At 71.3% G+C, this 26,848-nt stretch overlaps 1 long non-coding RNA gene across 2 annotated transcripts; it reads left to right on the plus strand.

Annotated features, from left to right (window-relative positions):
* The first annotated feature begins 217 nt into the window (after positions 1 to 217).
* On the plus strand, positions 218 to 26,848 carry LOC142289763 (uncharacterized). 2 transcript variants are annotated; one of them, XR_012750151.1, is made up of 8 exons: positions 218 to 328; positions 3,041 to 3,134; positions 7,262 to 7,355; positions 14,872 to 14,965; positions 19,317 to 19,410; positions 20,532 to 20,625; positions 26,377 to 26,455; positions 26,707 to 26,848. It is a non-coding gene; the product is annotated as an uncharacterized LOC142289763 (long non-coding RNA). The 2 variants fall into 2 exon arrangements; XR_012750152.1 differs by lacking the exon at positions 20,532 to 20,625 and having other exon boundaries at positions 220 to 328.

The following is a 26,848-nucleotide window of genomic DNA, read 5'->3' on the forward strand; positions in this document are numbered from 1 at the left end:
CCTCCTCGTCTGTATACACGCTCGAGTCCGCTCCTCCACGCCTTTTCCCAGCCCCACTCCGCCCCCTCAAGTCTTTTACCCCGGCTCCACTCCACCCCCAGGTCCCACTCCTCCCCTCATCTTCTCCGGGCACCACCCGACGAGGCAGAGGGGCCGGCCGAGTCTGACGTCGTCACTGACGACGTCAGACTACGCTCCCTCCCCTCACGTTAGACGCTGCTCAGCCACAAGTGTTCGGAGAGGTTTGTACTGCGCATGCGCTGCCCTGCGCAGTACAAAACGGAAGTCATCGCAGAGCGCGCCACTTTTCAAAATCGGCGGTGGTGGGGTGAGTATTATGTGTGTATGCTTACGGGGTGCCTGATGCCGGTGCGCGGGGACGGGCTGCTTGCCGCCGGTATATATGTACGGGCTGCCTGCTGCCGGTATATATGTACGGGCACGGGCTGCCTGCTGCCGGTATATATGTACGGGCTGCCTGCCGCCGGTAGATATGTACGGGCTGCCTGCCTGCCGCCGGTATATATGTACGGGCTGCCTGCCGCCGGTATATATGTACGGGCTGCCTGCTGCCGGTATATATGTACGGGCACGGGCTGCCTGCGGCCGGAATATATATACGGGCTGCCTGCCGCCGGTATATATGTACGGGCTGCCTGCTGCCGGTATATATGTACGGGCACGGGCTGCCTGCGGCCGGAATATATATACGGGCTGCCTGCCGCCGGTAGATATGTACGGGCTGCCTGCCTGCCGCCGGTATATATGTACGGGCTGCCTGCCTGCCTGCCACCGGTATATATGTACGGGCACGGGCTGCCTGCCGCCAGACCCCTCTGCCTGTGCGCCGCCAGACCCCTCTGCGCTCTGCGCCGCCAGACCCCTCTGCGCTCTGCGCCGCCAGACCCCTCTGCGCTCTGCGCCGCCAGACCCCTCTGCGCTCTGCGCCGCCAGACCCCTCTGCGCCGCCAGACCCCTCTGCGCCGCCAGACCCCTCTGCGCTCTGCGCCGCCAGACCCCTCTGCGCTCTGCGCCGCCAGACCCCTCTGCGCTCTGCGCCGCCAGACCCCTCTGCGCTCTGCGCCGCCAGACCCCTCTGCGCTCTGCGCCGCCAGACCCCTCTGCGCTCTGCGCCGCCAGACCCCTCTGCGCTCTGCGCCGCCAGACCCCTCTGCGCTCTGCGCCGCCAGACCCCTCTGCGCTCTGCGCCGCCAGACCCCTCTGCGCTCTGCGCCGCCAGACCCCTCTGCGCTCTGCGCCGCCAGACCCCTCTGCGCTCTGCGCCGCCAGACCCCTCTGCGCTCTGCGCCGCCAGACCCCTCTGCGCTCTGCGCCGCCAGACCCCTCTGCGCTCTGCGCCGCCAGACCCCTCTGCGCTCTGCGCCGCCAGACCCCTCTGCGCTCTGCGCCGCCAGACCCCTCTGCGCTCTGCGCCGCCAGACCCCTCTGCGCTCTGCGCCGCCAGACCCCTCTGCGCTCTGCGCCGCCAGACCCCTCTGCGCTCTGCGCCGCCAGACCCCTCTGCGCTCTGCGCCGCCAGACCCCTCTGCGCTCTGCGCCGCCAGACCCCTCTGCGCTCTGCGCCGCCAGACCCCTCTGCGCTCTGCGCCGCCAGACCCCTCTGCGCTCTGCGCCGCCAGACCCCTCTGCGCTCTGCGCCGCCAGACCCCTCTGCGCTCTGCGCCGCCAGACCCCTCTGCGCTCTGCGCCGCCAGACCCCTCTGCGCTCTGCGCCGCCAGACCCCTCTGCGCTCTGCGCCGCCAGACCCCTCTGCGCTCTGCGCCGCCAGACCCCTCTGCGCTCTGCCCGTGCGCCGCCAGACCCCTCTGCGCTCTGCGCCGCCAGACCCCTCTGCGCTCTGCCCGTGCGCCGCCAGACCCCTCTGCGCTCTGCCCGTGCGCCGCCAGACCCCTCTGCGCTCTGCCCGTGCGCCGCCAGACCCCTCTGCGCTCTGCCCGTGCGCCGCCAGACCCCTCTGCGCTCTGCCCGTGCGCCGCCAGACCCCTCTGCGCTCTGCCCGACCCCTCTGCGCTCTGCCCGACCCCTCTGCGCTCTGCCCGACCCCTCTGCGCTCTGCCCGACCCCTCTGCGCTCTGCCCGACCCCTCTGCGCTCTGCCCGACCCCTCTGCGCTCTGCCCGACCCCTCTGCGCTCTGCCCGACCCCTCTGCGCTCTGCCCGACCCCTCTGCGCTCTGCCCGACCCCTCTGCGCTCTGCCCGACCCCTCTGCGCTCTGCCCGACCCCTCTGCGCTCTGCCCGACCCCTCTGCGCTCTGCCCGACCCCTCTGCGCTCTGCCCGACCCCTCTGCGCTCTGCCCGACCCCTCTGCGCTCTGCCCGACCCCTCTGCGCTCTGCCCGACCCCTCTGCGCTCTGCCCGACCCCTCTGCGCTCTGCCCGACCCCTCTGCGCTCTGCCCGACCCCTCTGCGCTCTGCCCGACCCCTCTGCGCTCTGCCCGACCCCTCTGCGCTCTGCCCGACCCCTCTGCGCTCTGCCCGACCCCTCTGCGCTCTGCCCGACCCCTCTGCGCTCTGCCCGACCCCTCTGCGCTCTGCCCGACCCCTCTGCGCTCTGCCCGACCCCTCTGCGCTCTGCCCGACCCCTCTGCGCTCTGCCCGACCCCTCTGCGCTCTGCCCGACCCCTCTGCGCTCTGCCCGACCCCTCTGCGCTCTGCCCGACCCCTCTGCGCTCTGCCCGACCCCTCTGCGCTCTGCCCGACCCCTCTGCCCGACCCCTCTGCGCTCTGCCCGACCCCTCTGCGCTCTGCCCGACCCCTCTGCGCTCTGCCCGACCCCTCTGCGCTCTGCCCGACCCCTCTGCGCTCTGCCAGACCCCTCTGCGCTCTGCCAGACCCCTCTGCGCTCTGCCAGACCCCTCTGCGCTCTGCCAGACCCCTCTGCGCTCTGCCAGACCCCTCTGCGCAGCCCTGTCTGAGAGTGGGGCAGTGTGTGTAACCCCCTCCAGTATGTGTATGCCCCTGTATCTTCCCCAATTGTAAAACAGAATGTTTTGACTATTTATTTTTTTTTCAATTAGGTATCCAAGCAATGCAGGTAGTGCTGACATTACGATCGACGGACGCCTTCCATCTTCTGGTACCACTGTGTAGACGAGTAATCTTGAAGATCCCGTACGTATGTTGTCTATGTATATATGTATGTGTCTGTCTTCCAACTGCATCCAGCTCATACACAGCACCGTACTGTAATACAGGTCCACTCTATGTCCTGTAATACAGTGTGCTGACAGCCCTCTGTGGGCTCCGCTGGGGGCTGGCAGCCCTCTGTGGGCTCCGCTGGGGGCTGGCAGCCCTCTGTGGGCTTCGCTGGGGGCTGGCAGCCCTCTGTGGGCTCCGCTGGGGGCTGGCAGCCCTCTGTGGGCTCCGCTGGGGGCTGGCAGCCCTCTGTGGGCTCCGCTGGGGGCTGGCAGCCCTCTGTGGGCTCCGCAGGGGGCTGGCAGCCCTCTGTGGGCTCCGCAGGGGGCTGGCAGCCCTCTGGGGGCTCCGCCGGGGGCTGGCAGCCCTCTGTGGGCTCCGCCGGGGGCTGGCAGCCCTCTGTGGGCTCCGCCGGGGGCTGGCAGCCCTCTGTGGGCTCCGCCGGGGGCTGGCAGCCCTCTGTGGGCTCCGCCGGGGGCTGGCAGCCCTCTGTGGGCTCCGCCGGGGGCTGGCAGCCCTCTGTGGGCTCCGCCGGGGGCTGGCAGCCCTCTGTGGGCTCCGCCGGGGGCTGGCAGCCCTCTGGGGGCTCCGCCGGGGGCTGGCAGCCCTCTGGGGGCTCCGCCGGGGGCTGGCAGCCCTCTGGGGGCTCCGCCGGGGGCTGGCAGCCCTCTGGGGGCTCCGCCGGGGGCTGGCAGCCCTCTGGGGGCTCCGCCGGGGGCTGGCAGCCCTCTGGGGGCTCCGCCGGGGGCTGGCAGCCCTCTGGGGGCTCCGCCGGGGGCTGGCAGCCCTCTGTGGGCTCCGCCGGGGGCTGGCAGCCCTCTGTGGGCTCCGCTGGGGGCTGGCAGCCCTCTGTGGGCTCCGCTGGGGGCTGGCAGCCCTCTGTGGGCTCCGCTGGGGGCTGGCAGCCCTCTGTGGGCTCCGCTGGGGGCTGGCAGCCCTCTGTGGGCTCCGCTGGGGGCTGGCAGCCCTCTGTGGGCTCCGCTGGGGGCTGGCAGCCCTCTGTGGGCTCCGCTGGGGGCTGGCAGCCCTCTGTGGGCTCCGCTGGGGGCTGGCAGCCCTCTGTGGGCTCCGCTGGGGGCTGGCAGCCCTCTGGGGGCTGGCAGCCCTCTGTGGGCTCTGCTGGGGGCTGGCAGCCCTGTGTGGGCTCCGGTGGGGGCTGGCAGCCCTGTGTGGGCTCCGGTGGGGGCTGGCAGCCCTGTGTGGGCTCCGGTGGGGGCTGGCAGCCCTCTGTGGGCTCCGGTGGGGGCTGGCAGCCCTCTGTGGGCTCCGGTGGGGGCTGGCAGCCCTCTGTGGGCTCCGGTGGGGGCTGGCAGCCCTCTGTGGGCTCCGGTGGGGGCTGGCAGCCCTCTGTGGGCTCCGCTGGGGGCTGGCAGCCCTCTGTGGGCTCCGCTGGGGGCTGGCAGCCCTGTGTGGGCTCCGGTGGGGGCTGGCAGCCCTCTGGGGGCTGGCAGCCCTCTGTGGGCTCCGCTGGGGGCTGGCAGCCCTGTGTGGGCTCCGGTGGGGGCTGGCAGCCCTGTGTGGGCTCCGGTGGGGGCTGGCAGCCCTGTGTGGGCTCCGGTGGGGGCTGGCAGCCCTGTGTGGGCTCCGGTGGGGGCTGGCAGCCCTGTGTGGGCTCCGGTGGGGGCTGGCAGCCCTGTGTGGGCTCCGGTGGGGGCTGGCAGCCCTGTGTGGGCTCCGGTGGGGGCTGGCAGCCCTGTGTGGGCTCCGGTGGGGGCTGGCAGCCCTCTGTGGGCTCCGGTGGGGGCTGGCAGCCCTCTGTGGGCTCCGGTGGGGGCTGGCAGCCCTCTGTGGGCTCCGGTGGGGGCTGGCAGCCCTCTGTGGGCTCCGGTGGGGGCTGGCAGCCCTGTGTGGGCTCCGGTGGGGGCTGGCAGCCCTGTGTGGGCTCTGGTGGGGGCTGGCAGCCCTGTGTGGGCTCTGCTGGGGGCTGGCAGCCCTGTGTGGGCTCTGCTGGGGGCTGGCAGCCCTGTGTGGGCTCTGCTGGGGGCTGGCAGCCCTGTGTGGGCTCTGCTGGGGGCTGGCAGCCCTGTGTGGGCTCTGCTGGGGGCTGGCAGCCCTGTGTGGGCTCTGCTGGGGGCTGGCAGCCCTGTGTGGGCTCTGCTGGGGGCTGGCAGCCCTGTGTGGGCTCTGCTGGGGGCTGGCAGCCCTGTGTGGGCTCTGCTGGGGGCTGGCAGCCCTGTGTGGGCTCTGCTGGGGGCTGGCAGCCCTGTGTGGGCTCTGCTGGGGGCTGGCAGCCCTGTGTGGGCTCTGCTGGGGGCTGGCAGCCCTGTGTGGGCTCTGCTGGGGGCTGGCAGCCCTGTGTGGGCTCTGCTGGGGGCTGGCAGCCCTGTGTGGGCTCTGCTGGGGGCTGGCAGCCCTCTGGGGGCTCTGCTGGGGGCTGGCAGCCCTCTGGGGGCTCTGCTGGGGGCTGGCAGCCCTCTGGGGGCTCTGCTGGGGGCTGGCAGCCCTCTGGGGGCTCTGCTGGGGGCTGGCAGCCCTCTGGGGGCTCTGCTGGGGGCTGGCAGCCCTCTGGGGGCTCTGCTGGGGGCTGGCAGCCCTCTGGGGGCTCTGCTGGGGGCTGGCAGCCCTCTGGGGGCTCTGCTGGGGGCTGGCAGCCCTCTGGGGGCTCTGCTGGGGGCTGGCAGCCCTCTGGGGGCTCTGCTGGGGGCTGGCAGCCCTCTGGGGGCTCTGCTGGGGGCTGGCAGCCCTCTGGGGGCTCTGCTGGGGGCTGGCAGCCCTCTGGGGGCTCTGCTGGGGGCTGGCAGCCCTCTGGGGGCTCTGCTGGGGGCTGGCAGCCCTCTGGGGGCTCTGCTGGGGGCTGGCAGCCCTCTGGGGGCTCTGCTGGGGGCTGGCAGCCCTCTGGGGGCTCTGCTGGGGGCTGGCAGCCCTCTGGGGGCTCTGCTGGGGGCTGGCAGCCCTCTGTGGGCTCTGCTGGGGGCTGGCAGCCCTCTGTGGGCTCCGGTGGGGGCTGGCAGCCCTCTGTGGGCTCCGGTGGGGGCTGGCAGCCCTCTGTGGGCTCCGGTGGGGGCTGGCAGCCCTCTGTGGGCTCCGGTGGGGGCTGGCAGCCCTGTGTGGGCTCCGGTGGGGGCTGGCAGCCCTGTGTGGGCTCCGGTGGGGGCTGGCAGCCCTGTGTGGGCTCCGGTGGGGGCTGGCAGCCCTGTGTGGGCTCCGGTGGGGGCTGGCAGCCCTGTGTGGGCTCTGCCGGGGGCTGGCAGCCCTCTGTGGGCTCTGCTGGGGGCTGGCAGCCCTCTGTGGGCTCCGGTGGGGGCTGGCAGCCCTCTGGGGGCTCTGCTGGGGGCTGGCAGCCCTCTGGGGGCTCCGGTGGGGGCTGGCAGCCCTCTGTGGGCTCCGGTGGGGGCTGGCAGCCCTGTGTGGGCTCCGGTGGGGGCTGGCAGCCCTGTGTGGGCTCCGGTGGGGGCTGGCAGCCCTGTGTGGGCTCTGCCGGGGGCTGGCAGCCCTCTGTGGGCTCTGCTGGGGGCTGGCAGCCCTCTGTGGGCTCCGGTGGGGGCTGGCAGCCCTCTGGGGGCTCTGCTGGGGGCTGGCAGCCCTCTGGGGGCTCTGCTGGGGGCTGGCAGCCCTCTGGGGGCTCCGGTGGGGGCTGGCAGCCCTCTGGGGGCTCCGGTGGGGGCTGGCAGCCCTGTGTGGGCTCCGCTGGGGGCTGGCAGCCCTCTGTGGGCTCTGCTGGGGGCTGGCAGCCCTCTGTGGGCTCTGCTGGGGGCTGGCAGCCCTCTGTGGGCTCCGGTGGGGGCTGGCAGCCCTCTGTGGGCTCCGGTGGGGGCTGGCAGCCCTCTGTGGGCTCCGGTGGGGGCTGGCAGCCCTCTGTGGGCTCCGGTGGGGGCTGGCAGCCCTGTGTGGGCTCCGGTGGGGGCTGGCAGCCCTGTGTGGGCTCCGGTGGGGGCTGGCAGCCCTGTGTGGGCTCTGCCGGGGGCTGGCAGCCCTCTGTGGGCTCTGCCGGGGGCTGGCAGCCCTCTGTGGGCTCTGCCGGGGGCTGGCAGCCCTCTGTGGGCTCCCCCCTGGCCCTGCCAGAGTGTGGGGCAGTGTGTGCAGCCCCCTCCAGTATGTGTATGCCCCTGTATCTTCCCCAATTGTAAAACAGAATGTTTTGCCTATTTGTTTCTTTCAATTAGGTATCCAAGCAATGCAGGTAGTGCTGACATTACCATCGACGGACGCCTTCCATCTTCTGGTACCACTGTGTAGATGAGTAATCTTGAAGATCCCGTACGTATGTTGTCTATGTATATATGTATGTGTCTGTCTTCCAACTGCATCCAGCTCATACACAGCACCATACTGTAATACAGGTCCACTCTATGTCCTGTAATACAGTGTGCTGGCAGCCCTCTGTGGGCTCTGCTGGGGGCTGGCAGCCCTGTGTGGGCTCAGCTGGGGGCTGGCAGCCCTCTGGGGGCTCAGCTGGGGGCTGGCAGCCCTCTGGGGGCTCTGCTGGGGGCTGGCAGCCCTCTGGGGGCTCTGCTGGGGGCTGGCAGCCCTCTGGGGGCTCTGCTGGGGGCTGGCAGCCCTCTGGGGGCTCTGCTGGGGGCTGGCAGCCCTCTGGGGGCTCTGCTGGGGGCTGGCAGCCCTCTGGGGGCTCTGCTGGGGGCTGGCAGCCCTCTGGGGGCTCTGCTGGGGGCTGGCAGCCCTCTGGGGGCTCTGCTGGGGGCTGGCAGCCCTCTGGGGGCTCTGCTGGGGGCTGGCAGCCCTCTGGGGGCTCTGCTGGGGGCTGGCAGCCCTCTGGGGGCTCTGCTGGGGGCTGGCAGCCCTCTGGGGGCTCTGCTGGGGGCTGGCAGCCCTCTGGGGGCTCTGCTGGGGGCTGGCAGCCCTCTGGGGGCTCTGCTGGGGGCTGGCAGCCCTCTGGGGGCTCTGCTGGGGGCTGGCAGCCCTCTGGGGGCTCTGCTGGGGGCTGGCAGCCCTCTGGGGGCTCTGCTGGGGGCTGGCAGCCCTCTGGGGGCTCTGCTGGGGGCTGGCAGCCCTCTGGGGGCTCTGCTGGGGGCTGGCAGCCCTCTGGGGGCTCTGCTGGGGGCTGGCAGCCCTCTGGGGGCTCTGCTGGGGGCTGGCAGCCCTCTGGGGGCTCTGCTGGGGGCTGGCAGCCCTCTGGGGGCTCTGCTGGGGGCTGGCAGCCCTCTGGGGGCTCTGCTGGGGGCTGGCAGCCCTCTGGGGGCTCTGCTGGGGGCTGGCAGCCCTCTGGGGGCTCTGCTGGGGGCTGGCAGCCCTCTGGGGGCTCTGCTGGGGGCTGGCAGCCCTCTGGGGGCTCCGGTGGGGGCTGGCAGCCCTCTGGGGGCTCCGGTGGGGGCTGGCAGCCCTCTGGGGGCTCCGGTGGGGGCTGGCAGCCCTCTGGGGGCTCCGGTGGGGGCTGGCAGCCCTCTGTGGGCTCCGGTGGGGGCTGGCAGCCCTCTGTGGGCTCCGGTGGAGGCTGGCAGCCTTCTGTGGGCTCCGGTGGGGGCTGGCAGCCTTCTGTGGGCTCCGGTGGGGGCTGGCAGCCCTCTGTGGGCTCTGGTGGGGACTGGCAGCCCTCTGTGGGCTCTACTGGGGGCTGGCAGCCCTCTGTGGGCTCCGCTGGGGGCTGGCAGCCCTGTGTGGGCTCCGCTGTGTCTGTCTTCCAACTGCATCCAGCTCATACACAGCACCATACTGTAATACAGGTCCACTCTATGTCCTGTAATACAGTGTGCTGGCAGCCCTGTGTGGGCTCTGCTGGGGGCTGGCAGCCCTCCGGGGGCTCTGCTGGGGGCTGGCAGCCCTCCGGGGGCTCCGCTGGGGGCTGGCAGCCCTCCGGGGGCTCCGCTGGGGGCTGGCAGCCCTCCGGGGGCTCCGCTGGGGGCTGGCAGCCCTCTGTGGGCTCCGCTGGGGGCTGGCAGCCCTCTGTGGGCTCCGCTGGGGGCTGGCAGCCCTCTGTGGGCTCCGCTGGGGGCTGGCAGCCCTCTGTGGGCTCCGCTGGGGGCTGGCAGCCCTCTGTGGGCTCCGCTGGGGGCTGGCAGCCCTCTGTGGGCTCCGCTGGGGGCTGGCAGCCCTCTGTGGGCTCCGCTGGGGGCTGGCAGCCCTCTGTGGGCTCCGCTGGGGGCTGGCAGCCCTGTGTGGGCTCCGCTGGGGGCTGGCAGCCCTGTGTGGGCTCCGCTGGGGGCTGGCAGCCCTGTGTGGGCTCCGCTGGGGGCTGGCAGCCCTGTGTGGGCTCCGCTGGGGGCTGGCAGCCCTGTGTGGGCTCCGCTGGGGGCTGGCAGCCCTGTGTGGGCTCCGCTGGGGGCTGGCAGCCCTGTGTGGGCTCCGCTGGGGGCTGGCAGCCCTGTGTGGGCTCCGCTGGGGGCTGGCAGCCCTGTGTGGGCTCCGCTGGGGGCTGGCAGCCCTGTGTGGGCTCCGCTGGGGGCTGGCAGCCCTGTGTGGGCTCCGCTGGGGGCTGGCAGCCCTGTGTGGGCTCCGCTGGGGGCTGGCAGCCCTGTGTGGGCTCCGCTGGGGGCTGGCAGCCCTGTGTGGGCTCCGCTGGGGGCTGGCAGCCCTGTGTGGGCTCCGCTGGGGGCTGGCAGCCCTGTGTGGGCTCCGCTGTGTCTGTCTTCCAACTGCATCCAGCTCATACACAGCACCATACTGTAATACAGGTCCACTCTATGTCCTGTAATACAGTGTGCTGGCAGCCCTCTGGGGGCTCTGCTGGGGGCTGGCAGCCCTCTGGGGGCTCCGGTGGGGGCTGGCAGCCCTCTGGGGGCTCCGGTGGGGGCTGGCAGCCCTCTGGGGGCTCCGGTGGGGGCTGGCAGCCCTCTGGGGGCTCCGGTGGGGGCTGGCAGCCCTCTGGGGGCTCCGGTGGGGGCTGGCAGCCCTCTGGGGGCTCCGGTGGGGGCTGGCAGCCCTCTGGGGGCTCCGGTGGGGGCTGGCAGCCCTCTGTGGGCTCCGGTGGGGGCTGGCAGCCCTCTGTGGGCTCTACTGGGGGCTGGCAGCCCTCTGTGGGCTCTGCTGGGGGCTGGCAGCCCTCTGTGGGCTCTGCTGGGGGCTGGCAGCCCTCTGTGGGCTCTGCTGGGGGCTGGCAGCCCTCTGTGGGCTCTGCTGGGGGCTGGCAGCCCTCTGTGGGCTCTGCTGGGGGCTGGCAGCCCTCTGTGGGCTCTGCTGGGGGCTGGCAGCCCTCTGTGGGCTCCGGTGGGGGCTGGCAGCCCTCTGTGGGCTCCGGTGGGGGCTGGCAGCCCTCTGTGGGCTCCGGTGGGGGCTGGCAGCCCTCTGGGGGCTCTGCCGGGGGCTGGCAGCCCTCTGGGGGCTCTGCCGGGGGCTGGCAGCCCTCTGTGGGCTCTGCCGGGGGCTGGCAGCCCTCTGTGGGCTCTGCCGGGGGCTGGCAGCCCTCTGTGGGCTCTGCCGGGGGCTGGCAGCCCTCTGTGGGCTCTGCCGGGGGCTGGCAGCCCTCTGTGGGCTCTGCCGGGGGCTGGCAGCCCTCTGTGGGCTCTGCCGGGGGCTGGCAGCCCTCTGTGGGCTCTGCCGGGGGCTGGCAGCCCTCTGTGGGCTCTGCCGGGGGCTGGCAGCCCTCTGTGGGCTCTGCCGGGGGCTGGCAGCCCTCTGTGGGCTCTGCCGGGGGCTGGCAGCCCTCTGTGGGCTCTGCCGGGGGCTGGCAGCCCTCTGTGGGCTCTGCCGGGGGCTGGCAGCCCTCTGTGGGCTCTGCCGGGGGCTGGCAGCCCTCTGTGGGCTCTGCCGGGGGCTGGCAGCCCTCTGTGGGCTCTGCCGGGGGCTGGCAGCCCTCTGTGGGCTCTGCCGGGGGCTGGCAGCCCTCTGTGGGCTCTGCCGGGGGCTGGCAGCCCTCTGTGGGCTCTGCCGGGGGCTGGCAGCCCTCTGTGGGCTCTGCCGGGGGCTGGCAGCCCTCTGTGGGCTCTGCCGGGGGCTGGCAGCCCTCTGTGGGCTCTGCCGGGGGCTGGCAGCCCTCTGTGGGCTCTGCCGGGGGCTGGCAGCCCTCTGTGGGCTCTGCCGGGGGCTGGCAGCCCTCTGTGGGCTCTGCCGGGGGCTGGCAGCCCTCTGTGGGCTCTGCCGGGGGCTGGCAGCCCTCTGTGGGCTCTGCCGGGGGCTGGCAGCCCTCTGTGGGCTCTGCCGGGGGCTGGCAGCCCTCTGTGGGCTCTGCCGGGGGCTGGCAGCCCTCTGTGGGCTCTGCCGGGGGCTGGCAGCCCTCTGTGGGCTCTGCCGGGGGCTGGCAGCCCTCTGTGGGCTCTGCCGGGGGCTGGCAGCCCTCTGTGGGCTCTGCCGGGGGCTGGCAGCCCTCTGTGGGCTCTGCCGGGGGCTGGCAGCCCTCTGTGGGCTCTGCCGGGGGCTGGCAGCCCTCTGTGGGCTCTGCCGGGGGCTGGCAGCCCTCTGTGGGCTCTGCCGGGGGCTGGCAGCCCTCTGTGGGCTCTGCCGGGGGCTGGCAGCCCTCTGTGGGCTCTGCCGGGGGCTGGCAGCCCTCTGTGGGCTCTGCCGGGGGCTGGCAGCCCTCTGTGGGCTCTGCCGGGGGCTGGCAGCCCTCTGTGGGCTCTGCCGGGGGCTGGCAGCCCTCTGTGGGCTCTGCCGGGGGCTGGCAGCCCTCTGTGGGCTCTGCCGGGGGCTGGCAGCCCTCTGTGGGCTCTGCCGGGGGCTGGCAGCCCTCTGTGGGCTCTGCCGGGGGCTGGCAGCCCTCTGTGGGCTCTGCCGGGGGCTGGCAGCCCTCTGTGGGCTCTGCCGGGGGCTGGCAGCCCTCTGTGGGCTCTGCCGGGGGCTGGCAGCCCTCTGTGGGCTCTGCCGGGGGCTGGCAGCCCTCTGTGGGCTCTGCCGGGGGCTGGCAGCCCTCTGTGGGCTCTGCCGGGGGCTGGCAGCCCTCTGTGGGCTCTGCCGGGGGCTGGCAGCCCTCTGTGGGCTCTGCCGGGGGCTGGCAGCCCTCTGTGGGCTCTGCCGGGGGCTGGCAGCCCTCTGTGGGCTCTGCCGGGGGCTGGCAGCCCTCTGTGGGCTCTGCCGGGGGCTGGCAGCCCTCTGTGGGCTCTGCCGGGGGCTGGCAGCCCTCTGTGGGCTCTGCCGGGGGCTGGCAGCCCTCTGTGGGCTCTGGCGGGGGCTGGCAGCCCTCTGTGGGCTCTGCCGGGGGCTGGCAGCCCTCTGTGGGCTCTGGCGGGGGCTGGCAGCCCTCTGTGGGCTCTGGCGGGGGCTGGCAGCCCTCTGTGGGCTCTGGCGGGGGCTGGCAGCCCTCTGTGGGCTCTGGCGGGGGCTGGCAGCCCTCTGTGGGCTCTGGCGGGGGCTGGCAGCCCTCTGTGGGCTCTGGCGGGGGCTGGCAGCCCTCTGTGGGCTCTGGCGGGGGCTGGCAGCCCTCTGTGGGCTCTGCCGGGGGCTGGCAGCCCTCTGTGGGCTCTGCCGGGGGCTGGCAGCCCTGTGTGGGCTCCGGTGGGGGCTGGCAGCCCTGTGTGGGCTCCGGTGGGGGCTGGCAGCCCTGTGTGGGCTTTGCTGGGGGCTGGCAGCCCTGTGTGGGCTTTGCTGGGGGCTGGCAGCCCTGTGTGGGCTTTGCTGGGGGCTGGCAGCCCTGTGTGGGCTTTGCTGGGGGCTGGCAGCCCTGTGTGGGCTTTGCTGGGGGCTGGCAGCCCTGTGTGGGCTCTGCTGGGGGCTGGCAGCCCTCTGTGGGCTCTGCCGGGGGCTGGCAGCCCTCTGTGGGCTCTGCCGGGGGCTGGCAGCCCTCTGTGGGCTCTGCCGGGGGCTGGCAGCCCTCTGTGGGCTCTGCCGGGGGCTGGCAGCCCTCTGTGGGCTCTGCCGGGGGCTGGCAGCCCTCTGTGGGCTCTGCCGGGGGCTGGCAGCCCTGTGTGGGCTCCGGTGGGGGCTGGCAGCCCTGTGTGGGCTTTGCTGGGGGCTGGCAGCCCTGTGTGGGCTTTGCTGGGGGCTGGCAGCCCTGTGTGGGCTTTGCTGGGGGCTGGCAGCCCTGTGTGGGCTTTGCTGGGGGCTGGCAGCCCTGTGTGGGCTTTGCTGGGGGCTGGCAGCCCTGTGTGGGCTCTGCTGGGGGCTGGCAGCCCTGTGTGGGCTCTGCTGGGGGCTGGCAGCCCTGTGTGGGCTCTGCTGGGGGCTGGCAGCCCTGTGTGGGCTCTGCTGGGGGCTGGCAGCCCTGTGTGGGCTCTGCTGGGGGCTGGCAGCCCTCTGTGGGCTCTGCTGGGGGCTGGCAGCCCTCTGTGGGCTCTGCTGGGGGCTGGCAGCCCTCTGTGGGCTCTGCTGGGGGCTGGCAACCCTCTTTGGGCTCTGCTGGGGGCTGGCAGCCCTGTGTGCGCTCCGGTGGGGGCTGGCAGCCCTGTGTGGGCTCCGGTGGGGGCTGGCAGCCCTCCGGTGGGGACTGGCAGCCCTCCGGTGGCTCCGGTGGGGACTGGCAGCCCTCCGGTGGCTCCGCTGGGGGCTGGCAGCCCTCCGGTGGCTCCGCTGGGGGCTGGCAGCCCTCCGGTGGCTCCGCTGGGGGCTGGCAGCCCTCCGGGGGCTCCGCTGGGGGCTGGCAGCCCTCCGGGGGCTCCGCTGGGGGCTGGCAGCCCTCCGGGGGCTCCGCTGGGGGCTGGCAGCCCTCCGGGGGCTCCGCTGGGGGCTGGCAGCCCTCCGGGGGCTCCGCTGGGGGCTGGCAGCCCTCCGGGGGCTCCGCTGGGGGCTGGCAGCCCTCCGGGGGCTCCGCTGGGGGCTGGCAGCCCTCCGGGGGCTCCGCTGGGGGCTGGCAGCCCTCCGGGGGCTCCGCTGTGTCTGTCTTCCAACTGCATCCAGCTCATACACAGCACCATACTGTAATACAGGTCCACTCTATGTCCTGTAATACAGTGTGCTGGTAGCCCTGTGTGGGCTCTGCTGGGGGCTGGCAGCCCTCTGGGGGCTCTGCTGGGGGCTGGCAGCCCTCTGGGGGCTCTGCTGGGGGCTGGCAGCCCTCTGGGGGCTCCGCTGGGGGCTGGCAGCCCTCCGGGGGGCTCTGCTGGGGGCTGGCAGCCCTGTGTGGGCTCCGCTGGGGGCTGGCAGCCCTGTGTGGGCTCCGCTGTGTCTGTCTTCCAACTGCATCCAGCTCATACACAGCACCATACTGTAATACAGGTCCACTCTATGTCCTGTAATACAGTGTGCTGGTAGCCCTGTGTGGGCTCTGCTGGGGGCTGGCAGCCCTCTGGGGGCTCTGCTGGGGGCTGGCAGCCCTCTGGGGGCTCCGCTGGGGGCTGGCAGCCCTCCGGGGGGCTCTGCTGGGGACTGGCAGCCCTCTGGGGGCTCTGCTGGGGGCTGGCAGCCCTCTGGGGGCTCTGCTGGGGGCTGGCAGCCCTCTGGGGGCTCTGCTGGGGGCTGGCAGCCCTCTGGGGGCTCTGCTGGGGGCTGGCAGCCCTCTGGGGGCTCCGGTGGGGGCTGGCAGCCCTCTGGGGGCTCCGGTGGGGGCTGGCAGCCCTCTGTGGGCTCTACTGGGGGCTGGCAGCCCTCTGTGGGCTCTGCTGGGGGCTGGCAGCCCTCTGTGGGCTCTGCTGGGGGCTGGCAGCCCTCTGTGGGCTCTGCTGGGGGCTGGCAGCCCTCTGTGGGCTCTGCTGGGGGCTGGCAGCCCTCTGTGGGCTCTGCTGGGGGCTGGCAGCCCTCTGTGGGCTCTGCTGGGGGCTGGCAGCCCTCTGTGGGCTCTGCTGGGGGCTGGCAGCCCTCTGTGGGCTCCGCCGGGGGCTGGCAGCCCTCTGTGGGCTCCCCCCTGGCCCTGCCAGAGTGTGGGGCAGTGTGTGCAGCCCCCTCCAGTATGTGTATGCCCCTGTATCTTCCCCAATTGTAAAACAGAATGTTTTGCCTATTTGTTTCTTTCAATTAGGTATCTAAGCAATGCAGGTAGTGCTGACATTACCATCGACGGACGCCTTCCATCTTCTGGTACCACTGTGTAGATGAGTAATCTTGAAGATCCCGTACGTATGTTGTCTATGTATATATGTATGTGTCTGTCTTCCAACTGCATCCAGCTCATACACAGCACCATACTGTAATACAGGTCCACTCTATGTCCTGTAATACAGTGTGCTGGCAGCCCTCTGTGGGCTCCGGTGGGGGCTGGCAGCCCTGTGTGGGCTCCGGTGGGGGCTGGCAGCCCTGTGTGGGCTCCGGTGGGGGCTGGCAGCCCTGTGTGGGCTCCGGTGGGGGCTGGCAGCCCTGTGTGGGCTCCGGTGGGGGCTGGCAGCCCTGTGTGGGCTCCGGTGGGGGCTGGCAGCCCTCCGTGGGGGCTGGCAGCCCTCCGTGGGCTCCGGTGGGGGCTGGCAGCCCTCCGTGGGCTCCGGTGGGAGCTGGCAGCCCTCCGTGGGCTCCGGTGGGGACTGGCAGCCCTCCGTGGGCTCCGGTGGGGACTGGCAGCCCTCCGTGGGCTCCGGTGGGGACTGGCAGCCCTCCGTGGGCTCCGGTGGGGACTGGCAGCCCTCCGTGGGCTCCGGTGGGGACTGGCAGCCCTCCGTGGGCTCCGGTGGGGACTGGCAGCCCTCCGTGGGCTCCGGTGGGGACTGGCAGCCCTCCGGGGGCTCCGGTGGGGACTGGCAGCCCTCCGGGGGCTCCGGTGGGGGCTGGCAGCCCTCCGGGGGCTCCGCTGGGGGCTGGCAGCCCTCCGGGGGCTCCGCTGGGGGCTGGCAGCCCTCCGGGGGCTCCGCTGGGGGCTGGCAGCCCTCCGGGGGCTCCGCTGGGGGCTGGCAGCCCTCCGGGGGCTCCGCTGGGGGCTGGCAGCCCTCCGGGGGCTCCGCTGGGGGCTGGCAGCCCTCCGGGGGCTCCGCTGGGGGCTGGCAGCCCTCCGGGGGCTCCGCTGGGGGCTGGCAGCCCTCCGGGGGCTCCGCTGGGGGCTGGCAGCCCTCTATGGGCTCCGCTGGGGGCTGGCAGCCCTCTATGGGCTCTGCTTGGGGCTGGCAGCCCTCTGGGGGCTCTGCTTGGGGCTGGCAGCCCTCTGTGGGCTCTGCTGGGGGCTGGCAGCCCTCTGTGGGCTCTGCTTGGGGCTGGCAGCCCTCTGTGGGCTCTGCTTGGGGCTGGCAGCCCTCTGTGGGCTCTGCTGGGGGCTGGCAGCCCTCTGTGGGCTCTGCTGGGGGCTGGCAGCCCTCTGTGGGCTCTGCTGGGGGCTGGCAGCCCTCTGTGGGCTCTGCTGGGGGCTGGCAGCCCTCTGTGGGCTCTGCTGGGGGCTGGCAGCCCTCTGTGGGCTCTGCTGGGGGCTGGCAGCCCTCTGTGGGCTCTGCTGGGGGCTGGCAGCCCTCTGGGGGCTCTGCCGGGGGCTGGCAGCCCTCTGGGGGCTCTGCCGGGGGCTGGCAGCCCTCTGGGGGCTCTGCCGGGGGCTGGCAGCCCTCTGGGGGCTCTGCCGGGGGCTGGCAGCCCTCTGGGGGCTCTGCCGGGGGCTGGCAGCCCTCTGGGGGCTCTGCCGGGGGCTGGCAGCCCTCTGGGGGCTCTGCCGGGGGCTGGCAGCCCTGTGTGGGCTCCGGTGGGGGCTGGCAGCCCTGTGTGGGCTCCGGTGGGGGCTGGCAGCCCTGTGTGGGCTCCGGTGGGGGCTGGCAGCCCTGTGTGGGCTCCGGTGGGGGCTGGCAGCCCTGTGTGGGCTCCGGTGGGGGCTGGCAGCCCTGTGTGGGCTTTGCTGGGGGCTGGCAGCCCTGTGTGGGCTTTGCTGGGGGCTGGCAGCCCTGTGTGGGCTTTGCTGGGGGCTGGCAGCCCTGTGTGGGCTTTGCTGGGGGCTGGCAGCCCTGTGTGGGCTTTGCTGGGGGCTGGCAGCCCTGTGTGGGCTTTGCTGGGGGCTGGCAGCCCTGTGTGGGCTTTGCTGGGGGCTGGCAGCCCTGTGTGGGCTTTGCTGGGGGCTGGCAGCCCTGTGTGGGCTTTGCTGGGGGCTGGCAGCCCTGTGTGGGCTTTGCTGGGGGCTGGCAGCCCTGTGTGGGCTTTGCTGGGGGCTGGCAGCCCTGTGTGGGCTTTGCTGGGGGCTGGCAGCCCTGTGTGGGCTTTGCTGGGGGCTGGCAGCCCTGTGTGGGCTTTGCTGGGGGCTGGCAGCCCTGTGTGGGCTTTGCTGGGGGCTGGCAGCCCTGTGTGGGCTTTGCTGGGGGCTGGCAGCCCTGTGTGGGCTTTGCTGGGGGCTGGCAGCCCTGTGTGGGCTTTGCTGGGGGCTGGCAGCCCTGTGTGGGCTTTGCTGGGGGCTGGCAGCCCTGTGTGGGCTTTGCTGGGGGCTGGCAGCCCTGTGTGGGCTTTGCTGGGGGCTGGCAGCCCTGTGTGGGCTTTGCTGGGGGCTGGCAGCCCTGTGTGGGCTTTGCTGGGGGCTGGCAGCCCTGTGTGGGCTTTGCTGGGGGCTGGCAGCCCTGTGTGGGCTTTGCTGGGGGCTGGCAGCCCTGTGTGGGCTTTGCTGGGGGCTGGCAGCCCTGTGTGGGCTTTGCTGGGGGCTGGCAGCCCTGTGTGGGCTTTGCTGGGGGCTGGCAGCCCTGTGTGGGCTTTGCTGGGGGCTGGCAGCCCTGTGTGGGCTTTGCTGGGGGCTGGCAGCCCTGTGTGGGCTTTGCTGGGGGCTGGCAGCCCTGTGTGGGCTTTGCTGGGGGCTGGCAGCCCTGTGTGGGCTTTGCTGGGGGCTGGCAGCCCTGTGTGGGCTTTGCTGGGGGCTGGCAGCCCTGTGTGGGCTTTGCTGGGGGCTGGCAGCCCTGTGTGGGCTTTGCTGGGGGCTGGCAGCCCTGTGTGGGCTTTGCTGGGGGCTGGCAGCCCTGTGTGGGCTTTGCTGGGGGCTGGCAGCCCTGTGTGGGCTTTGCTGGGGGCTGGCAGCCCTGTGTGGGCTTTGCTGGGGGCTGGCAGCCCTGTGTGGGCTTTGCTGGGGGCTGGCAGCCCTGTGTGGGCTTTGCTGGGGGCTGGCAGCCCTGTGTGGGCTTTGCTGGGGGCTGGCAGCCCTGTGTGGGCTTTGCTGGGGGCTGGCAGCCCTGTGTGGGCTTTGCTGGGGGCTGGCAGCCCTGTGTGGGCTTTGCTGGGGGCTGGCAGCCCTGTGTGGGCTTTGCTGGGGGCTGGCAGCCCTGTGTGGGCTTTGCTGGGGGCTGGCAGCCCTGTGTGGGCTTTGCTGGGGGCTGGCAGCCCTGTGTGGGCTTTGCTGGGGGCTGGCAGCCCTGTGTGGGCTTTGCTGGGGGCTGGCAGCCCTGTGTGGGCTTTGCTGGGGGCTGGCAGCCCTGTGTGGGCTTTGCTGGGGGCTGGCAGCCCTGTGTGGGCTTTGCTGGGGGCTGGCAGCCCTGTGTGGGCTTTGCTGGGGGCTGGCAGCCCTGTGTGGGCTTTGCTGGGGGCTGGCAGCCCTGTGTGGGCTTTGCTGGGGGCTGGCAGCCCTGTGTGGGCTTTGCTGGGGGCTGGCAGCCCTGTGTGGGCTTTGCTGGGGGCTGGCAGCCCTGTGTGGGCTTTGCTGGGGGCTGGCAGCCCTGTGTGGGCTTTGCTGGGGGCTGGCAGCCCTGTGTGGGCTTTGCTGGGGGCTGGCAGCCCTGTGTGGGCTTTGCTGGGGGCTGGCAGCCCTGTGTGGGCTTTGCTGGGGGCTGGCAGCCCTGTGTGGGCTTTGCTGGGGGCTGGCAGCCCTGTGTGGGCTTTGCTGGGGGCTGGCAGCCCTGTGTGGGCTCTGCTGGGGGCTGGCAGCCCTGTGTGGGCTCTGCTGGGGGCTGGCAGCCCTGTGTGGGCTCCGGTGGGGACTGGCAGCCCTCCGGTGGCTCTGCTGGGGGCTGGCAGCCCTCCGGGGGCTCTGCTGGGGGCTGGCAGCCCTCCGGGGGCTCTGCTGGGGGCTGGCAGCCCTCTGGGGGCTCTGCTGGGGGCTGGCAGCCCTCTGGGGGCTCTGCTGGGGGCTGGCAGCCCTCTGGGGGCTCTGCTGGGGGCTGGCAGCCCTCTGGGGGCTCTGCTGGGGGCTGGCAGCCCTCTGGGGGCTCCGCTGGGGGCTGGCAGCCCTCCGGGGGCTCCGCCGGGGGCTGGCAGCCCTCTGTGGGCTCCGCCGGGGGCTGGCAGCCCTCTGTGGGCTCCGCCGGGGGCTGGCAGCCCTCTGGGGGCTCCGCCGGGGGCTGGCAGCCCTCTGTGGGCTCCGCCGGGGGCTGGCAGCCCTCTGTGGGCTCCGCCGGGGGCTGGCAGCCCTCTGTGGGCTCCGCCGGGGGCTGGCAGCCCTCTGTGGGCTCCGCCGGGGGCTGGCAGCCCTCTGTGGGCTCCCCCCTGGCCCTGCCAGAGTGTGGGGCAGTGTGTGCAGCCCCCTCCAGTATGTGTATGCCCCTGTATCTTCCCCAATTGTAAAACAGAATGTTTTGCCTATTTGTTTCTTTCAATTAGGTATCCAAGCAATGCAGGTAGTGCTGACATTACCATCGACGGACGCCTTCCATCTTCTGGTACCACTGTGTAGATGAGTAATCTTGAAGATCCCGTACGTATGTTGTCTATGTATATATGTATGTGTCTGTCTTCCAACTGCATCCAGCTCATACACAGCACCATACTGTAATACAGGTCCACTCTATGTCCTGTAATACAGTGTGCTGGCAGCCCTCTGTGGGCTCCGGTGGGGGCTGGCAGCCCTGTGTGGGCTCCGGTGGGGGCTGGCAGCCCTGTGTGGGCTCCGGTGGGGGCTGGCAGCCCTGTGTGGGCTCCGGTGGGGGCTGGCAGCCCTGTGTGGGCTCCGGTGGGGGCTGGCAGCCCTGTGTGGGCTCCGGTGGGGGCTGGCAGCCCTGTGTGGGCTCCGGTGGGGGCTGGCAGCCCTCCGTGGGCTCCGGTGGGGGCTGGCAGCCCTCCGTGGGCTCCGGTGGGGGCTGGCAGCCCTCCGTGGGCTCCGGTGGGAGCTGGCAGCCCTCCGTGGGCTCCGGTGGGAGCTGGCAGCCCTCCGTGGGCTCCGGTGGGGACTGGCAGCCCTCCGTGGGCTCCGGTGGGGACTGGCAGCCTTCCGGTGGCTCCGGTGGGGACTGGCAGCCCTCCGGGGGCTCCGGTGGGGGCTGGCAGCCCTCCGGGGGCTCCGGTGGGGGCTGGCAGCCCTCCGGGGGCTCCGGTGGGGGCTGGCAGCCCTCCGGGGGCTCCGCTGGGGGCTGGCAGCCCTCCGGGGGCTCCGCTGGGGGCTGGCAGCCCTCCGGGGGCTCCGCTGGGGGCTGGCAGCCCTCCGGGGGCTCCGCTGGGGGCTGGCAGCCCTCCGGGGGCTCCGCTGGGGGCTGGCAGCCCTCTGTGGGCTCCGCCGGGGGCTGGCAGCCCTCTGTGGGCTCCGCCGGGGGCTGGCAGCCCTCTGGGGGCTCCGCCGGGGGCTGGCAGCCCTCTGTGGGCTCCGCCGGGGGCTGGCAGCCCTCTGTGGGCTCCGCCGGGGGCTGGCAGCCCTCTGTGGGCTCCGCCGGGGGCTGGCAGCCCTCTGTGGGCTCCGCCGGGGGCTGGCAGCCCTCTGTGGGCTCCCCCCTGGCCCTGCCAGAGTGTGGGGCAGTGTGTGCAGCCCCCTCCAGTATGTGTATGCCCCTGTATCTTCCCCAATTGTAAAACAGAATGTTTTGCCTATTTGTTTCTTTCAATTAGGTATCCAAGCAATGCAGGTAGTGCTGACATTACCATCGACGGACGCATTCCATCTTCTGGTACCACTGTGTAGATGAGTAATCTTGAAGATCCCGTACGTATGTTGTCTATGTATATATGTATGTGTCTGTCTTCCAACTGCATCCAGCTCATACACAGCACCATACTGTAATACAGGTCCACTCTATGTCCTGTAATACAGTGTGCTGGCAGCCCTCTGTGGGCTCCGGTGGGGGCTGGCAGCCCTGTGTGGGCTCCGGTGGGGGCTGGCAGCCCTGTGTGGGCTCCGGTGGGGGCTGGCAGCCCTGTGTGGGCTCCGGTGGGGGCTGGCAGCCCTGTGTGGGCTCCGGTGGGGGCTGGCAGCCCTGTGTGGGCTCCGGTGGGGGCTGGCAGCCCTGTGTGGGCTCCGGTGGGGGCTGGCAGCCCTGTGTGGGCTCCGGTGGGGGCTGGCAGCCCTCCGTGGGCTCCGGTGGGGGCTGGCAGCCCTCCGTGGGCTCCGGTGGGGGCTGGCAGCCCTCCGTGGGCTCCGGTGGGAGCTGGCAGCCCTCCGTGGGCTCCGGTGGGAGCTGGCAGCCCTCCGTGGGCTCCGGTGGGGACTGGCAGCCCTCCGTGGGCTCCGGTGGGGACTGGCAGCCTTCCGGTGGCTCCGGTGGGGACTGGCAGCCCTCCGGGGGCTCCGGTGGGGGCTGGCAGCCCTCCGGGGGCTCCGGTGGGGGCTGGCAGCCCTCCGGGGGCTCCGCTGGGGGCTGGCAGCCCTCCGGGGGCTCCGCTGGGGGCTGGCAGCCCTCCGGGGGCTCCGCTGGGGGCTGGCAGCCCTCCGGGGGCTCCGCTGGGGGCTGGCAGCCCTCCGGGGGCTCCGCTGGGGGCTGGCAGCCCTCCGGGGGCTCCGCTGGGGGCTGGCAGCCCTCCGGGGGCTCCGCTGGGGGCTGGCAGCCCTCCGGGGGCTCCGCTGGGGGCTGGCAGCCCTCTGTGGGCTCCGCTGGGGGCTGGCAGCCCTCTGTGGGCTCCGCTGGGGGCTGGCAGCCCTCTGTGGGCTCCGCTGGGGGCTGGCAGCCCTCTGTGGGCTCCGCTGGGGGCTGGCAGCCCTCTGTGGGCTCCGCTGGGGGCTGGCAGCCCTCTGTGGGCTCCGCTGGGGGCTGGCAGCCCTCTGGGGGCTCCGCTGGGGGCTGGCAGCCCTCTGGGGGCTCCGCTGGGGGCTGGCAGCCCTCTGGGGGCTCCGCTGGGGGCTGGCAGCCCTCTGGGGGCTCCGCTGGGGGCTGGCAGCCCTCTGGGGGCTCCGCTGGGGGCTGGCAGCCCTCTGTGGGCTCCGCTGGGGGCTGGCAGCCCTCTGTGGGCTCCGCTGGGGGCTGGCAGCCCTCTGTGGGCTCCGCTGGGGGCTGGCAGCCCTCTGTGGGCTCTGCTGGGGGCTGGCAGCCCTCTGTGGGCTCTGCTGGGGGCTGGCAGCCCTCTGTGGGCTCTGCTGGGGGCTGGCAGCCCTCTGTGGGCTCTGCTGGGGGCTGGCAGCCCTCTGTGGGCTCTGCTGGGGGCTGGCAGCCCTCTGTGGGCTCTGCTGGGGGCTGGCAGCCCTCTGTGGGCTCTGCTGGGGGCTGGCAGCCCTCTGTGGGCTCTGCTGGGGGCTGGCAGCCCTCCGTGGGCTCTGCTGGGGGCTGGCAGCCCTCTGTGGGCTCTGCTGGGGGCTGGCAGCCCTCTGTGGGCTCTGCTGGGGGCTGGCAGCCCTCTGGGGGCTCTGCTGGGGGCTGGCAGCCCTCTGGGGGCTCTGCTGGGGGCTGGCAGCCCTCTGGGGGCTCTGCTGGGGGCTGGCAGCCCTCTGGGGGCTCCGGTGGGGGCTGGCAGCCCTCTGGGGGCTCCGGTGGGGGCTGGCAGCCCTCTGGGGGCTCCGGTGGGGGCTGGCAGCCCTCTGGGGGCTCCGGTGGGGGCTGGCAGCCCTGTGTGGGCTTTGCTGGGGGCTGGCAGCCCTGTGTGGGCTCTGCTGGGGGCTGGCAGCCCTGTGTGGGCTCTGCTGGGGGCTGGCAGCCCTGTGTGGGCTCTGCTGGGGGCTGGCAGCCCTGTGTGGGCTCTGCTGGGGGCTGGCAGCCCTCTGTGGGCTCTGCTGGGGGCTGGCAGCCCTCTGTGGGCTCTGCTGGGGGCTGGCAGCCCTCTGTGGGCTCTGCTGGGGGCTGGCAGCCCTCTGTGGGCTCTGCTGGGGGCTGGCAGCCCTCTGTGGGCTCTGCTGGGGGCTGGCAGCCCTCTGTGGGCTCTGCTGGGGGCTGGCAGCCCTCTGTGGGCTCTGCTGGGGGCTGGCAGCCCTCTGTGGGCTCTGCTGGGGGCTGGCAGCCCTCTGTGGGCTCTGCTGGGGGCTGGCAGCCCTCTGTGGGCTCTGCTGGGGGCTGGCAGCCCTCTTTAAGCTCTGCTGGGGGCTGGCAGCCCTCTTTGGGCTCTGCTGGGGGCTGGCAGCCCTCTTTGGGCTCTGCTGGGGGCTGGCAGCCCTCTTTGGGCTCTGCTGGGGGCTGGCAGCCCTCTTTGGGCTCTGCTGGGGGCTGGCAGCCCTGTGTGGGCTCCGGTGGGGGCTGGCAGCCCTGTGTGGGCTCCGGTGGGGGCTGGCAGCCCTGTGTGGGCTCCGGTGGGGGCTGGCAGCCCTGTGTGGGCTCCGGTGGGGGCTGGCAGCCCTGTGTGGGCTCCGGTGGGGGCTGGCAGCCCTGTGTGGGCTCCGGTGGGGGCTGGCAGCCCTCCGGGGGCTCCGGTGGGGACTGGCAGCCCTCCGGGGGCTCCGCTGGGGGCTGGCAGCCCTCCGGGGGCTCCGCTGGGGGCTGGCAGCCCTCCGGGGGCTCCGCTGGGGGCTGGCAGCCCTCCGGGGGCTCCGCTGGGGGCTGGCAGCCCTCCGGGGGCTCCGCTGGGGGCTGGCAGCCCTCCGGGGGCTCCGCTGGGGGCTGGCAGCCCTCCGGGGGCTCCGCTGGGGGCTGGCAGCCCTCCGGGGGCTCCGCTGGGGGCTGGCAGCCCTCCGGGGGCTCCGCTGGGGGCTGGCAGCCCTCCGGGGGCTCCGCTGGGGGCTGGCAGCCCTCCGGGGGCTCCGCTGGGGGCTGGCAGCCCTCCGGGGGCTCCGCTGGGGGCTGGCAGCCCTCCGGGGGCTCCGCTGGGGGCTGGCAGCCCTCCGGGGGCTCCGCTGGGGGCTGGCAGCCCTCCGGGGGCTCTGCTGGGGGCTGGCAGCCCTGTGTGGGCTCCGCTGGGGGCTGGCAGCCCTGTGTGGGCTCCGCTGGGGGCTGGCAGCCCTGTGTGGGCTCCGCTGGGGGCTGGCAGCCCTGTGTGGGCTCCGCTGGGGGCTGGCAGCCCTGTGTGGGCTCCGCTGGGGGCTGGCAGCCCTGTGTGGGCTCCGCTGGGGGCTGGCAGCCCTGTGTGGGCTCCGCTGGGGGCTGGCAGCCCTGTGTGGGCTCCGCTGGGGGCTGGCAGCCCTGTGTGGGCTCCGCTGGGGGCTGGCAGCCCTGTGTGGGCTCCGCTGGGGGCTGGCAGCCCTGTGTGGGCTCCGCTGGGGGCTGGCAGCCCTGTGTGGGCTCCGGTGGGGGCTGGCAGCCCTCTGTGGGCTCCGGTGGGGGCTGGCAGCCCTCTGTGGGCTCCGGTGGGGGCTGGCAGCCCTCTGTGGGCTCTACTGGGGGCTGGCAGCCCTCTGTGGGCTCCCCCCTGGCCCTTCCACATCTACCACTGTGTAGATGAGTAATCTTGAAGATCCCGTACGTATGTTGTCTATGTATATATGTATGTGTCTGTCTTCCAACTGCATCCAGCTCATACACAGCACCATACTGTAATACAGGTCCACTCTATGTCCTGTAATACAGTGTGCTGGCAGCCCTCTGTGGGCTCTGCTGGGGGCTGGCAGCCCTCTGTGGGCTCTGCTGGGGGCTGGCAGCCCTCTGTGGGCTCTGCTGGGGGCTGGCAGCCCTCTGTGGGCTCTGCTGGGGGCTGGCAGCCCTCTGTGGGCTCTGCTGGGGGCTGGCAGCCCTCTGTGGGCTCTGCTGGGGGCTGGCAGCCCTCTGTGGGCTCTGCTGGGGGCTGGCAGCCCTCTGTGGGCTCTGCTGGGGGCTGGCAGCCCTCTGTGGGCTCTGCTGGGGGCTGGCAGCCCTCTGTGGGCTCTGCTGGGGGCTGGCAGCCCTCTGTGGGCTCTGCTGGGGGCTGGCAGCCCTCTGTGGGCTCTGCTGGGGGCTGGCAGCCCTCTGTGGGCTCTGCTGGGGGCTGGCAGCCCTCTGTGGGCTCTGCTGGGGGCTGGCAGCCCTCTGTGGGCTCTGCTGGGGGCTGGCAGCCCTCTGTGGGCTCTGCTGGGGGCTGGCAGCCCTCTGTGGGCTCTGCTGGGGGCTGGCAGCCCTCTGTGGGCTCTGCTGGGGGCTGGCAGCCCTCTGTGGGCTCTGCTGGGGGCTGGCAGCCCTCTGTGGGCTCTGCTGGGGGCTGGCAGCCCTCTGTGGGCTCTGGTGGGGGCTGGCAACCCTCTGTGGGCTCCGCTGGGGGCTGGCAGCCCTCTGTGGGCTCCGCTGGGGGCTGGCAGCCCTCTGTGGGCTCCGCTGGGGGCTGGCAGCCCTCTGTGGGCTCCGCTGGGGGCTGGCAGCCCTCTGTGGGCTCCGCTGGGGGCTGGCAGCCCTCTGTGGGCTCCGCTGGGGGCTGGCAGCCCTCTGTGGGCTCCGCTGGGGGCTGGCAGCCCTCTGTGGGCTCCGCTGGGGGCTGGCAGCCCTCTGTGGGCTCCGCTGGGGGCTGGCAGCCCTCTGTGGGCTCCGCTGGGGGCTGGCAGCCCTCTGTGGGCTCCGCTGGGGGCTGGCAGCCCTCTGTGGGCTCCGCTGGGGGCTGGCAGCCCTGTGTGGGCTCCGCTGGGGGCTGGCAGCCCTGTGTGGGCTCCGCTGGGGGCTGGCAGCCCTGTGTGGGCTCCGCTGGGGGCTGGCAGCCCTGTGTGGGCTCCTCGTATATATGCTATGAAGCTGCTGAGGTTAGGAGACCCATGGCCAGACCATGCACTGTCCAGGTGTAGACCAGTTTTCACCGACTGCTGAATGAGCCTTAAAGTGAATCTGTCAGCGGGTTTTTTTTTTCTCCCCCATCTGAGAGCAGCATAATGTAGAGACAGAGATCCTGATTCCAGCGATTTCACTTACTGAGCTGTTTGCTGTCATTGTGATTTAAAATCAATGTTTTCACTGCTGCAGATCTAGCAGTTATACAGAGCTCATGAATATGCTGGACTACCTGTAGCATGCCAAGTAGTCCTGTAGTAATCTTTTGCTGATGAACCTGTGATATCAAAACTACACTGAGCAGCTCAATAAGTGACAATCGCTGGAATCAGGATCTCTTCCCCTACGTTATGCTTCACTTAGATTAGGTGTTAAAAACCTGGTGACAGATTCCCTTTAAAGGGGTTGTCAGGTCTAAATCCACAAGTCTGCATTATCAGAATTTGGTTTCAATTAGGTTAAAAACCTGTATGACACATTTCCTTTTAAAGAAAAAAAAACAGATATACCAAAAATAAATATATACCAAAGAAGTTAGTTTTAAAAAGAAAAAAAAAAGTTAGAATAGAGTAGGGCCCTGCCAAAAGAGTCTACCTTGTCGTGGAGCTAGGCTTACAAAAATCATTTGGCCAAAACTAAATCTGATGGCAGCGTGTGTGATACGGTGTTCAGTGTAAAGGGTTAATGTGTGATTGAGGTTGTAGTGCAGAAGTGAATTTTTTCCAAGAGTGGCAGTGAGACTATGGAAGATTTGTGGGGTGCAGGCGGAGCAGGGGTGAAGGCGGAGCTGGGGTGGAGCCTCAAGGGGGCCCTGAAATTTTGCCAGTATGGGGCCCTGAAATTTCTAGTGGCAACCCTGATCACACATCTTTCTATAGGTCTGAGGATATAAACTTTTTTTTATGTGCTTTAATATCTTAAAGATGCCATGGAGGCCCGGGAGAAGATGATGGAACAGTAAGTAAATGCACAAAGCTACATTAAGAATAATTTTACATGGGATCATCTGTCAGGCTTTCACCCACCTGACAAATCATCCCATGCAGTTGGTCGCAAATTGTGGCTGTGTAATTACACAGTGACCATTAACAATAGTGAATTGGGGGTGGGACCTTTTGTAGCTTCAGTTAGTTGGCTTGTGTAAAGATGCCTTTATAGTATACAGCATTGTGCAATATTTTTTAATTTATTTTTTTTTCTCCCCACAGAATGCAAGGTGCAAGTACCATATGTTACGGTCCACTGGAATGATGATGCTAAAATGTTTTTGTTTTGTTTTTTTAAACATTAAAATTTTATTGAAATATAAAGTTTGTTTTCTATAATAAAAAAAGTCAAACTGTTTCAAAA

Source organism: Anomaloglossus baeobatrachus, chromosome 2 (assembly GCF_048569485.1).
Source record: "Anomaloglossus baeobatrachus isolate aAnoBae1 chromosome 2, aAnoBae1.hap1, whole genome shotgun sequence".
NCBI classification, from domain to species: Eukaryota; Metazoa; Chordata; class Amphibia; order Anura; family Aromobatidae; genus Anomaloglossus; species Anomaloglossus baeobatrachus.